The sequence below is a fragment of the Rhodnius prolixus genome, unplaced genomic scaffold, assembly GCF_049639745.1.
Source record: "Rhodnius prolixus isolate KJV_2025 unplaced genomic scaffold, Rpr scaffold_5, whole genome shotgun sequence".
NCBI lineage: Eukaryota > Metazoa > Arthropoda > Insecta > Hemiptera > Reduviidae > Rhodnius > Rhodnius prolixus.
In genome coordinates this window covers 33,680,160-33,695,305 of record NW_027411624.1, presented here as the reverse complement: position 1 = coordinate 33,695,305, position 15,146 = coordinate 33,680,160, and the positions used below count along the sequence as shown (strand labels likewise).

The window sequence follows — 15,146 nt, the reverse complement described above, 5'->3', positions numbered from 1 at the left end:
TTACTAGTATGGTGGTCCATCGTTAATCTTACAAGAGAAGCTGGAAGAGCCTTGGCTCAGCTATTGTTGAAAGTAAAGGGTCCTAGGCAGTGCTTGTAATGTTCTCTGACCAGAACAGTTGGGGCTCCCTCTCTACAAGTTTTCATATATACAATCATCTAGCGCAATGCATTGTCTAGTTTTGGTTGGTAATACAATACTCCTATATCAAACTTGCATTGGAAGGAAACGATCTTGAACAACAACCTCGTCTCATCTACTCTATATGTAGCTTGTGCTAGAGTAAACTACTGTAGATTAATCTGCGCTAGACATTAAAGTGTTCATCTATGTGTACGCTAGCACCAACTCCCTAAATTCATCTCATTAATTTTGGCTTAACGTTGCGGATCTCATGTTACATAGACTTGTAATTGTTTGCTTTATCCTGAAGGGTAATATTTGTATTATACACTTGTATTATACATCATAATTCTCATTGACTCTCAAAAATTAACCATGGTAAGCCTGGAACATTACTCTCATTCTTATATTGTGCGATTCTTTATTACTTCTTGCTACATCCAATGAGAGCTAGGATTTCTCGCATAGTTTGTCTGCCGTCCAATCTCTTCTCGCAAATTCTCCTATCGATAAAGATTTCAAAATTCAAAATTTAAATGATTGCCGCAAACATTTTCAAAGAACTTCATTATTTTGCTGAGGTGATCATTAAAAATTTCGCTTTTCGTGAGAGAAGGGAACTCATCAATATATTGAATAGATTTTAAGATCAACTATAAGGTAGCCTGCTTGAAAGATTAACTTTAAACCTTGCGCAATGGCAATATCGTAACAAATGAAGGTCTCCTGAGGTGCGATTATTGCTAGTTGAAAACTAGGCGCCACGGTAGCCGAGCGGGTTAAGAGGCGATACCTGTAAAGATAATATTCATTGTGGTACTGGGTTCGATTCCCGGTATTAGGCCTTGGATTTTATTTAATGGTTAATAAAAGAAGTTTACAGTAAAGTATGTTTGCTAGTCGCCTCCGTCCACGACAAATTTGGTAGTTGGACGTAAAGCCTTCCTGAAAAAAAGTAGTACTCTACTTTTTACTTTTTATTGAATAGATTTTAAGATGAACTATGGTAGCCTGCTTGAAAGATTAACTTTGAACAAGATTAAGTACGATTTTGTAGCAATTGATTCCATATTTTTATACAACAAAACCAATTAGATGCATCGCTTTGGTACGCTTTGGTTAATTCATACTCCAGTTTAAATCCAAAAGATGAAATCTGATAAGATAGATCGGCACATATAGACGTTCCCTTCAATCTGCAATAAACTTCAAGAACTTCAGCCAACCAGAGATGAATAGAAATAGAAACATTTTTGATTATGCTGCAAGAAAATAATGAAATATATTTTACTTTAGTAGATTAAATATAATAGAATAATGATAGTTCTAATTTTGTAATCAAATTCTATATGCCTTTAGTGACAGTTGCCAAGATTGTATTCCGCAGTTGTCATTTTGGAGGTCATCTCTAATAAGATGTTTGCATGCGTGTTGTTGTGTTTGTGAAAAGCTTGTAAAGAATTTTCCGAGCTGCATGGAAAGCTCTCTTACCTCACATCCTTCCTTTTGCAACATCTTCTACACAAGACAGGACAATCGCTGAGTTGTTGTTGTCCTGTCAGAGTGACTTGGACTATGTATGAGTATTTCATTAAACTTCTAGCCCAATGGCAGACTTTCTTTTCTTTTTTATCCTGTTAGACTTTATTAAACCTTGTAGATCTCTTGTGTTTCTTGAAATTGTATTCTGTGTGGACAGTTAGCTATCTAGATTTGTTACTATCTAATAAATTGGCGTACGCACTGTAATTGTTGGTAAGCTGGAATTTTGGATTCTGGGTTTTCTTCTTTTAATGATTCCTTGAGAGTGATTTTGAGAGTTGTGCTAACTATTTACGATGTCTCATTTGACTCAATGATTTTCCAGCCATAATATTCTTTAAATTTGAGATTATACGGCCGTTTAGAGGTTGCCCAATCGGCTGGAAGTTCCCATAAAATATTTACTTCAATTCCTTCAATTTATTCATTCTCAAAGCCCCTTTTACGGGTGCTAAGTTCATTCCTGAAGGAAAAGATCTGTTTCAATTGCAATTCAGGCTACTTACATCAACTGTTTTCAATCAATTGATCTAGAATACTAGCATTTTGCATTGTATGCGTCAGAAAATGTTTAAACCTTTGCAGGTCTGTTGCAACAGAATTTTTAGTGGCTGTGAAAGGTTTAAAAAGGGTTTCAAGCCAGGTAGAACTCAGAACAATAGAAGCTGCCCAAACATCAGATCATATAAAGACGCCAGACCACATTCATTCTTACACTCTCTTTCACGGCGTTACTCTACTCGTCATTCAGTTCAGCCAATTCTTTTAGTAATAGTTTATATTTAGTTTACCCTAGTTAGTTATTTTAATTTACGTTCGTTCTCCTAAGTTAGTGTTAATAGTAGCCATTCTACTGTTAGTCTGTAATTCTATCTTTTTATTTAGCTCTTCTTCCTTCCTACACCAATCACAATACTCCGCTCATGCCTATAAATTAATAGCTACTTAAATCTCCCTTTAGTGTAAACATCAACATCAACCTCATCTACAGTTCAACAAAGCAGAGGTTCATCAATAAAAAGAAGCCCCAGAAATCGCGATCATGAAATAGACTTTACCTTTTTTGGTGCTAAGCCACCGCTTTCCACCCAAAAAGCTTGTTTGACATAGATCAGCAATACGGCACCAATTTTTTTCTTCGAATTTTCCATAACTCTGGTTAAGTGATGGCCAGCTCTTCACATGAATCAATTTCAACAGAAATAGAACCCACATTTAAATTCTGCCTGCTCACTTCTTTTCTGTTACAAATTCAGAAGCAATGACGCTATAAGCTTTTACGAACTTAAGATGAATTTCCGTTGGAGATAAACTTCCCAAAAAGGTAGATTTGTATGACGGCACGATCTTTCAGGACCCATTTTTGTGGAAAACACCCCCCAAAAACTGGGAAATTGTTTTAGTTAAGCGGTGTTTTCTGTTGAACCCGATTTTTTGAGTAAAATCTAATTCTTGCGCCCTCTGTTAACACCTAAATGATATATCCAAATTGATATTTTTGCGATTTATTTTTTTTATTTGCGGTAGTTATAAATAGACCTCGAAGTGGATATTTTGCGATGAATACTTTAAATCGAAAATCCGCACTATTACAATAATCGATAACAGAGTTTATGTACAAAAGAATGTGGAATGGAGCGCTCTTTTTTCTGGCCCATCCTTTAAAATCTGTTCAACCCTTTACTATTCTGTCTGTTCGTGGCCAGCTTCTGGCAGGTTCCTAACCACACTTTTCTGAATTCATCCATCAATTCCGTGGTCTCTTTCTACTACCTTCTAATTGCCTGGGATACCTTTGCAGGTCTTGCTATAAATATCCTCATGTTTTCTAGTTATGAGTTAACGTTTCATTTTCTTTCTGGTGTTAGTCCCATTTATTTCTTCCTCAGCGTTTAGTTCTTTATGTTTCTTGTTGTGATTATTCCTTTTGTATTATATTTTAGTAGTTACTAGTTTCTGAATGAAATTTTCTAATTATTAACTTGCTGCATAACGTTAATTAATCTAATCTAATATTCTCTTTCTGCCGTAAGAGTACACTGTAATCTCATCAGATTAAAAATCAATGACGCAGTGTAGATACTCGTTGATTATCAAAATTCTCTTTGGCGAATAACATTTCTCCAGCTAATAGAAATTACTAAGAAATTAATGTGGTACCTATATGTACGCGTCTGATAATATTATACGCAGCTCCTGGATGGCCTAACACTGAGATCAGATTAGATCAGATAGGGCGGTCTTGAAGGCCTACGACAGCGCAACCCATATGGATCTATTGTGGCTCCCAGTACTCTGGAGCTCGCCCTTCAGACCCAAATATTGGCAAAATGGTGGACTGTAACAAAGACAGCTGTGCAAAAGATATAATAAACACAAAAGGCTGAAGCACATCTTGCTATAAAGTACGTAACTATCATTTTTCTCCTTAACTTGTAAATTGTTTAATTTAAATTTCAATACAAAACACAAAAAATGGTGATTTAATTTACTTTGTGTCTTAAATTAATTTTGCCCTACAGTCACAAAATGACAATACGCTCGTAAGTTTTGCAAAGTTGCCGGATAATATGTAAAATAATGGCAGCCAGTCCTGGGCGTTTGATTCCATAGATGGTCCAAACGATGGTGGGAAAGGAGTGTGGTGTTTGTAGTCACAGAATGCGGTTTTGACAGTAGAACTTGGTGTTTTGTTTTGGATAAATTGTCACCATATGTGGTGGTGTGGTGTGGCCATTCGCCGCTAGTGTTTGTGTTATGTTTTGTACAGGCTTTAATGTTCACCTCTTGTTTATGCAGAATTGTTGCCAGTGCTGCTGTGCCGCTGGTTCCTCAGGCCAGTATTGTACAACACAGTGTTCTGTGTTTGTTTCGCACAATAGTTTGTGTGCATTTCCATGGCAATAATATTTATTTTTCCCTCGGTATATATCAACATATGTATTCCAGTAAAATTGCTCGCATTGTTTTCTCTTAATAGAAATTTAAGTAATTTCTAATCTTGAACAGGTTTCTGATTTCTTTTTAGTTGCTTGTTGTACTTTGGAAAAGTATGTATTGTTAACAGTTTTTGTACTAAATGATCTAGTAATATTTTTCTTACAATATAATTGTCCAAGATCTGGAAAAAAAAGCGGTTATTTAGATGGTTACCTGAGATATGCCACCGTCTTTCAGGCCAAGATTTTTGCCATTAAAGCTTGCGCTGGAGAAAATCTGCGAATGAATCATAGAAATAGGGAGATTTGCATTTTTTCAGACAGTCAAGCGGTACTGAAGGCCCTCTCTTTCTTCAGAACTATCTCTTCCCTGGTCTGGGAGTGTAAAAAGACTCTAGATCAACTGGCTCGGCACAATAAAGTTCGATTTGAGTGGGTGCCGGGCCATGTGGGGATCAAGGGGAATGAAATAGCTGATCAGTTGACCAGGAATGGAGCTAGTACTCCCTTCATTGGCCCAGAACCAGTCCTGGGGCATCACTAGGGGTGCAGTTCGTGCGGCTCTCAAAGACTGGATCTGGAGAGAACATGAAAAGTACTGGGTGATACTTCCTGGGGGTCAAACAAAGAACCAAAGTGACTCTAGGTTTGGACAGGAATCAGATCACTCTGATTACAGGCCTATTCACAGGGCACGGAAGGTTCCTTGCACCTGCACAAGGTGGAGGTTTATTAGCTCGGAACTGTAGTGCAGATTGTGCCAGGAAGAGGAAGAAAAGGCCTCTCACCTGTTATTCGCAATCGAGAGACTGCGCTACGAAATCTTTGGTACCTTGAGACCAGAGGAGATTGTAGCGCAGAAAGAACTGGCAGGGAAAGCCCTCAACCTTCTTAGAAGGGGAGGTTTCACCTACTAGACTTAAGGGAAGGCACAATAAGCTTCTTGGTGGCTGCAGTGCCGTGGAGCATGGGTCCCGTCCCGCCGTGTAAAATCTAATCTAGATGGTTACCTATTATCGAATAACATCTATGATGTATTTTAAATGCAATTTAATCGCATATAAAGTTGATATTAAATTCGTTTCCAAACACTGTTAATATGATTCGGTGTATAAATTTACAAATTAAAGTTGCTAAATAGTTGCACTCACTTATTGTCGCCAAAGATTAAAAGTTTCACTTTAATCGTAATAATTTTGATTGAATAATGGTCACATTATTACGTGGATACAAAAAAATAAAATAAAATAAATAATATAAAACTTTGGAAACAGTAGATCTGCTTTATTTTATTTTTTACCAATGTTTTTCTGGTATTTCTTGTTAGGAAGTGAGTTTGGCTGACTCATTACTTTTAAAAGGTGTCTTCGTTACAACCAGACTGTTCTATCTCATGCTATCTCCCTCTCACTTTTTAATCTTCTCAACTGCTTTTACTTCTTTTATACCTTTCCATTCAATATAGTTTGATAAAAATATTAAAGAAAAGCTTTCTTCGGTAAGATAATTGAATTTTTACCTCTACTTTTTTGATTTATGTTTTCAGTCCCGTGGTTTCAATTTTTTTTTTTTTTTTCCTTATTTGTAACAGTATTCTGTATAGTTCGCTAAACTGAAAATAAAGGTCTCTCTCTCTTCTTGGTAGATATATCCGATATAAATTTAATCAGAATAATGGTGTTAAAGGAGTGGGAAAAAGTAACAAGGGACTAGACAAAAAAAGTCCAGTCAAGAGTGTGAAATACTTTTTTGGGGAAGTGAAAGAAGCATTGATTTATTACTTTCCTTGTTTATTTGAAGGAAATAACGTTTAAAAGAAATCCTTTTATTGTTAATATGACTTAGAGTAATTCAATAATTTGGGCAGACAAATAGCTGGGAACTAAAAAATGGTTTATTAAATCGGCTATTAATTTTTACTCGTAATACCCACCAACTTCTGATGCACTTGTCCCACCTTCTTACGAATATTCCTGTCCTTCTCAGCGAACAATTCTTTACCTTGATCTCGAAGCCAGTTTTCTTGCCGTTGTGAACTTCATTGGACGAAACATAGATAAAAATCCAAAGAGGTAAGGTCAAGGCGGTCAGGAAAACCAGTTAGAAGCTTCCAACCCACATTGTCTCAATAGATTCCAAGTTTTCAGTGGCGCCTTATGTGAGGAGCCGGAAGTAAATGATGGTTATCCTGTGATCTTAGCCCCTTCTTTGAGGATTGAAGTGAACAGATTTACTGGCAGGATGTGAAGACAAATTTTTTTTTTCTGAAATTTGATAAATTGAGACTTTGAAAATTCAGAAACAAATTGAATGTATAGATCTTAAAGTGCAGAGTCAAATTACTAAACGCTGAATGAAGTGGAAGATTTAAGACCTAGACTGTATTCACTTTGTGTTTGATCGTTAAGCTGTACTAAGTCTGTAAGTCTATATCGCTGCATGTAGGGCTAGATATAGTCGTCTCTTATTCTCGTATAACATTAGTTTTGACCATTTGTTAAGTTGTCTTGCTAGAAGTTTGAATCTATTACTGAGTTCAGTGTGTATTTGAAGGGAGTTTACCAGGTAATTCCCTGGTCTTGGAATAACTCTTGAATTTGGATGATGCAACTGAGTCCGAAAATTTGGTTTATAAAAAATGCTCATTGTGTATATGTGAACGAAACAACTTAAAAAGAAACAAAACAAAAAACGCTGTAAACTTAAATTTTATATTTGAATTGTGCCCTAACTGAGAGACCAGACTTAATAACTTCACGAGTAAAATCGTTCGACTAGACTTAGCAGTTTAACGAATGGATTTTTCTCACATTCCTCGCCATGCTGATAGAAACAAAGTAATCCTGAGCTACAGCTGTGACATTCTCTCTATTGTTGAAAACGTCATCATCTAAGCAATCGAGCCATTGATCGGAACGTGATGATGCCAGGTCGGAACTGTATCAAGGGTGGGGTAATAATTCCGGAATTTTTTTTTCTTTAAATATTTTTTGCTTAATCGATTCCTGTACAAGGAGAAGAGCATTGTCCAATTGGAAGAGCCCTCGTTTTCAGTAAAAGTCGGGTATTCTTGAGCAAAAACTACTCATAATACGTTCCAGGTGTACACAATGGGGTATGGAGCCTACGGGAGTCGTAATAGATGATTCACTCGTTAGTTCCAATGAAATTTTATTATTATTATTATTTCATACTGACGTTTTCAAAACTGGCTGCGACAATATTGACTTGAAACCGTATTTCGCTTGATTTCCGCTTTTAAATACTAGTAACAATTCGTTTAATGAAACGCTAACTCTGTGGTGTTTCGTGTAAGGAAATACTTATTGCAAAAGAGAATCGGATTGGCTCCATTAACCTTCAGTACTATCACTATTTCCTCTCTCCTTATGGATCTACAAGATGAGACCCAGGCTTGTATAAATTCCTTGATAGCTCTCAGCTATTATAAATAATTTTAATTATTAAAGCAATTTCTAGCTTAAGTACATTTCTGAACTCTGTAAATCTGGCGAAGTTGATAATTTAAAGCACTTCCTGATTACTTGCTCTGTTTTTACCTCATTCAGACACAAATATATCGCTACATATCACGCTCAAAACAATGAAATCTTTGCTAGTGATCAATGATGGAACTAACTTGAACAGTTTGTATATATTTCTGATTAATTGTTTAACATTAAGAAAAATTTTAATTAGATTTTGGAATTCTAGGATTTTTTTACATGATTATTTTACTAATTAAAATGCTTCTCCATTATTTATGTGCGTTTATGCCGATGACACCTACATACGATGTTCCCTCCCTGATCCTTTTCAAGTCTCTAACATTGTCCAAGAACTCCTTGAGCTCATAGAAGCTAGGTGCAGAACATGGAGGATTAAAACTGAACACTACCAAATGTATTCAGGTGACATTCACATTTCGAAGACAGACCTGTCCTCCACTAACTATTAACAATTCTGACCTACCGACTTCCATACAGGTTCGTTATCTAGGGCTCTACCAAGACAGCCTTCTAACCTGGAACTCTCACACAAGACTTAAAAGACAAGAACTGAACAGACGTTACGGACTATTTAAGGAGACTCCTTGGACCGAAATCCTCCATGAACGTACAAAACAAACTTACACTTAACAAAACACTATTACGACCAATATGGTCATATGGAGCAGAATTGTGGGGCTCCGCTAAAAACCATCCAATATCCAACGTATCCAATCTTTCCAGTCTAAAGTCCTCCGCGGAATCGTTAACGCACCGTACTATGTCTCCAACCGCACCCTCCAACATGATCTCAATATTCTCTACTTAAATGAGTTAATCCAAACCCGATTCCTAAATTTCCACAGCAAACTCTCGCGATCACCCAAATCCTCTGGCTCAATCACTATCCACATCCTGACAATCCTCCACGTCGCTTAAAAAGGCGCTGGCCACGTGACCTCTTGCTTCCTAAACCCCCAATAAGTTCCTAGAGAGTTCCAGCGCTGGCTGGTTTCACTCATCCCGTCATCCTGGTTGTGGCACTGAGCCAGCTCTGTGGCACAATCAAATGTTTCTTTGTACTACTCTTTTGCTAGATGTGTACTTTGTACAGTTGCAAATTAATAAAAAAAAAAATTTATGTGCATTATTATTAAGTTCAACTAGAGAACAACATGATTATTTGCGATGTGTATAAGTTTGTAAACTTTTTCAATTTTGTGCAAAAGAATTCTTATTTTTGTTTTATTTTTAGAGCTTTGTGTTTTTTTTTGCTTTGTTTTTTGTACAGACAATGTGCTATGTTTATTTAATATTTTGTGAAACTCTTGCTATAAGACCAAGTCTTAATAAGCCATAAATGCAATATATAGATTACAATTTCTAGCTTCTGAAGATTGCTCATGACATTCAAAACGTTGGCAAATTAAAAGAAATTAGTTCTGTGCAGTTAAGGGCATACATTTTACACCTTCGAACATAAAATTAAGATTATTCAATCATTAATAACGATCATCCGAATTGCTGAAGACATTATACAATCATTTATAGTGGCATAGTGTGAATCACCAACAACGGCAAGGAAGAGAAACTGGACAAGTGTGTTTATGCATTTCATTTCCGGAGCAACAAACAACACCGTGTGTTCTACAACACAGCGTGGCGCGGCGCTCTTACATTACCGCCAGACGGTTAACCTATTATAATTCAGTTAGGAGTGTTTTGCGTAAAGTCTACGGGCATAACGTTAAGTTATTTTGAATTAGTAGAACTACTAAACTATATCTATAAAGTTAGTTAAAATGCACATGCATAAATATTAGCGCGATCTGCTGTTGTTGCTGTTAGTATGATATATGACAACTAATGTTTAATAACCTACTTCTAATCTTCTCTGGTTTGTTGATTATTGATTTCAGCGAATGACTGTTATAGCTTTATTAATTTAATATAGTATTAGTCGCTTTATTTCTATATTCTTCCAGGTTATTCTGAAGAATGCTTTATAAGCTTCTTCTCCTGTAATTAACCAGTTAAGCGTGGAATTTAGTTTTAAAAAAACCACCCACAGTGTGCGGAATTGAAAGCAGACAATGACGTGTATACAATTCGAATGCAGGGCAAAACAACCAAAAGTTTACAACGTCATAATAGTCACTGCAAGCGACTTTTTCTGCAATCTTTGGGGCTTGAGATTACAGAGCATTCTGTGCTCTTTCAAAATCTTACACCGCTTCACGTATGCATTGTCTAGTTAAATAGGGGACGCAAGAGCTGTTAGAAGGAAGAAAAGAGCTTTGAATTCTGTGCAAAATGAAATCATGCTCGTACTGAGGTCTGAACCTCTATCTAAGGTAAAAACCGGCATTGCACAAGGGTTGAAAGCTTCCATTAGTGTGCGTAATTCCCCAATCTCTAATGCGGAGACCAAACATGTACCAACCACTTATCATTTGGCTGGCTCCTTCCACCCTCTCCGTATAAAATACTTGGCAGTTCTATTGGTAAGATAAAGGAAACATCCCACCAAATAATACTCTTATTGTATTTTATTCAAATTTCGAGTTTTTATAGTTAATGGCAATTTTATATTTTTCACAACGAGTATACTCGTCGAACGCACCGTAATAGAGATTTGGTTTGACGTGTATACACGTCGAACACGCTTAACTGGTTAACGTTGATTATAAATTGTAAACCCATAATTTGTTTGACATCTTAGACTTTTTCTTCGCCCCTGCAAGTCCGGGGATGGAGTAGGCCTGCTCCTATATCTGGGATGTCGTAAGGGGCGACTAACAGGATATGGAGGAAGTGACTAGCACTTCTTAGGGAGGTCGGCTTTCCCTAAAAACCCAGCCTAACATGGGAGGTACACTGAGCATGAATATTTTCACAGTGACATAAATGTACTTTCTCACCTATACATGCATATGCACATTTGTATGTTGATTATGCATATGGGGTACACACAGTTAGAGACCTTAAACAAGGTGCTGAGGAGTTGGTTTGTTTACTGCCCGAAATCCTTGCCATCACTAACGGTGCCAACTAAAGAGTAGGGGAGGAAATCTAATCGACTGTGATGTGATACCACCTTAGTTAGACAACAAACGATACTGCTTTCTACAAATTAAAATTGTGGCCCTTGGTCGATGCATTGTTTCAAATACCTATTCTTTTAGATGTGACTTTATCACAAAAACTAAAAATACCAGCGCCAAATTAATGATTTTAACGGCGTTCCTGCCATATGTGGTTAGGAAATGATTGAATCTATCAAACAATGGAACAAGCGGGGCTACAGGAACAACAACGTAGGATTACGTCGATAATTGATAGTATCCCAACCACTTGGCATGTGTATCTAGGAAACTAAATTACATCTGGAGCATTCTATACGGATTCCTGGGTATGCCTCCTATTTTGATCAATTCAGAGCGTTTAGTGAGGACAATTTATCGAGCTCACTGGAATAGATCAGCGAACTCATACGCGACCGCTGACAAAGGGCATATTATTGAATTATTTGTTTTATTCCAGTATAGATTACAAATAATAATAATAAGCTAGATAAACGAAGCATTTACTAAGCAAAATTCATATTATCTAAAAATCTATTGGGTCTCCCAATGAAATTAGTACATAGATTGTGTGTAAATTGTAAAGTATGCAAGAACGAGGGAACTGTACAGTAAAGAACTACTAAATTTTTAAACAGCTTGGACTTTGTTAGCCGCGGATGAAATTGGTTTATTCAAAATTAACCACAATTTGGTGTTAATATTAAAGACAAATGATATTGTGGTATTTATTTTAAGAACGTTATTGACTTTCAAGATCAATTTTTCGTATTTAACCTCCAATCTCATTAATTTCCCATCATCTGTGCGGTTGTGTAGACAATATTCGGGGGGGTTTTGTTAATTCTTTTTAGATTTCCTTTCTATTTTCCTTGTGGTTTGCATTATGGTTAAGTAAAAGCTTGAATAATGGATAAAGGTGCCAGTTTTTGTTTACGGCAAGAATGTGATCATAATTCAATTTTTTATGGCTGAATGACTGTTGTTTTTCCAACCAGTAAACTGAGTCTATTTTACTTGTTGACAGAGTCCATACTTGCGTGATCTATTTCCCTAATGAAACTCACTGGTTCTAGGGGAAGCGTGTCACTTATCTAATATTCTAAATCATTTTGAATTATTAATTTTATCAACTATCAACTTTTTTCTTTACTTACATTGTTAAAAAAAAACAAAACAGAAATGGTAATGTTTTATTGCTTTTAGGAAAGAGTTATTTGCTGAATAGTTTTTAAAATTTAGTTAATATTTCTCCCATTTATGAAAGGTGTTAAAAAGGGGGAGCAACGCCCCCCCCTAATCGAGATCATGTCTAGGACTGAAACCTGTCTTGTGAAGTTTTCATTAAGATCAGATGAAAAGGAAGGGAGATAATGAAAGTTCAAGTTTGAAGTTTTTGTAAACTATGCAAACTTTAGCTTTCACTATCTCCAAAACTAACCATCACTATAGTTTATAATCCACCCGTAGATAGGGTATGATATATTCTATAATTGGTGAAGTTTTCATTAAGATCATATGAAAAGGAAGGGAGATAATGAAAGTTCAAGTTTGAAGTTTTTGTAAACTATGCAAACTTTAGCTTCCACTATCTCCAAAACTAACCATCACTATAGTTTATAATCCACCCGTAGATAGGGTATGATATATTCTATAATTGGTGAAGTTTTCATTAAGATCATATGAAAAGGAAGGGAGATAATGAAAGTTCAAGTTTGAAGTTTTTGTAAACTATGCAAACTTTAGCTTCCACTATCTCCAAAACTAACCATCACTATAGTTTATAATCCACCCGTAGATAGGGTATGATATATTCTATAATTGGTGAAGTTTTCATTAAGATCAGATGAAAAGGAAGGGAGATAATGAAAGTTCAAGTTTGAAGTTCTTGTAAACTATGCAAACTTTAGCTTTCAATATCACCAAAACTAACCATCACTATAGTTTATAATCCACCCGTAGATTGGGTATGATATATTCTATAATTGGTGAAGTTTTCATTAAGAACAGATGAAAAGGAAGGGAGATAATGAAAGTTCAAGTTTGAAGTTTTTGTAAACTATGCAAACTTTAGCTTTCACTATCTCCAAAACTAACCATCACTATAGTTTATAATCCACCCGCAGATAGGGTATGATATATTCTATAATTGGTGAAGTTTTCATTAAGATCATATGAAAAGGAAGGGAGATAATGAAAGTTCAAGTTTGAAGTTTTTGTAAACTATGCAAACTTTAGCTTTCACTATCTCCAAAACTAACCATCACTATAGTTTATAATCCACCCGCAGATAGGGTATGATATATTCTATAATTGGTGAAGTTTTCATTAAGATCATATGAAAAGGAAGGGAGATAATGAAAGTTCAAGTTTGAAGTTTTTGTAAACTATGCAAACTTTAGCTTCCACTATCTCCAAAACTAACCATCACTATAGTTTATAATCCACCCGTAGATAGGGTATGATATATTCTATAATTGGTGAAGTTTTCATTAAGATCAGATGAAAAGGAAGGGAGATAATGAAAGTTCAAGTTTGAAGTTCTTGTAAACTATGCAAACTTTAGCTTTCAATATCACCAAAACTAACCATCACTATAGTTTATAATCCACCCGTAGATAGGGTATGATATATTCTATAATTGGTGAAGTTTTCATTAAGATCAGATGAAAAGGAAGGGAGATAATGAAAGTTCAAGTTTGAAGTTTTTGTAAACTATGCAAACTTTAGCTTCCACTATCTCCAAAACTAACCATCACTATAGTTTATAATCCACCCGTAGATAGGGTATGATATATTCTATAATTGGTGAAGTTTTCATTAAGATCATATGAAAAGGAAGGGAGATAATGAAAGTTCAAATTTGAAGTTTTTGTAAACTATGCAAACTTTAGCTTCCACTATCTCCAAAACTAACCATCACTATAGTTTATAATCCACCCGTAGATAGGGTATGATATATTCTATAATTGGTGAAGTTTTCATTAAGATCAGATGAAAAGGAAGGGAGATAATGAAAGTTCAAGTTTGAAGTTCTTGTAAACTATGCAAACTTTAGCTTTCAATATCACCAAAACCAACCATCACTATAGTTTATAATCCACCCGTAGATTGGGTATGATATATTCTATAATTGGTGAAGTTTTCATTAAGATCAGATGAAAAGGAAGGGAGATAATGAAAGTTCAAGTTTGAAGTTTTTGTAAACTATGCAAACTTTAGCTTTCACTATCTCCAAAACTAACCATCACTATAGTTTATAATCCACCCGTAGATAGGGTATGATATATTCTATAATTGGTGAAGTTTTCATTAAGATCATATGAAAAGGAAGGGAGATAATGAAAGTTCAAGTTTGAAGTTTTTGTAAACTATGCAAACTTTAGCTTCCACTATCTCCAAAACTAACCATCACTATAGTTTATAATCCACCCGTAGATAGGGTATGATATATTCTATAATTGGTGAAGTTTTCATTAAGATCATATGAAAAGGAAGGGAGATAATGAAAGTTCAAGTTTGAAGTTTTTGTAAACTATGCAAACTTTAGCTTTCACTATCTCCAAAACTAACCATCACTATAGTTTATAATCCACCCGTAGATAGGGTATGATATATTCTATAATTGGTGAAGTTTTCATTAAGATCATATGAAAAGGAAGGGAGATAATGAAAGTTCAAGTTTGAAGTTTTTGTAAACTATGCAAATTTTAGCTTCCACTATCTCCAAAACTAACCATCACTATAGTTTATAATCCACCCGTAAATAGGGTATGATATATTCTATAATTGGTGAAGTTTTCATTAAGATCATATGAAAAGGAAGGGAGATAATGAAAGTTCAAGTTTGAAGTTTTTGTAAACTATGCAAACTTTAGCTTCCACTATCTCCAAAACTAACCATCACTATAGTTTATAATCCACCCGCAGATAGGGTATGATATATTCTATAATTGGTGAAGTTTTCATTA

At 35.4% G+C, this 15,146-nt stretch overlaps 1 pseudogene; it reads left to right on the top strand.

Annotated features, from left to right (window-relative positions):
* The first annotated feature begins 809 nt into the window (after positions 1 to 809).
* Positions 810 to 932, top strand: LOC141459032 (U4 spliceosomal RNA; annotated as a pseudogene).
* The last annotated feature ends 14,214 nt before the right edge of the window (positions 933 to 15,146 follow it).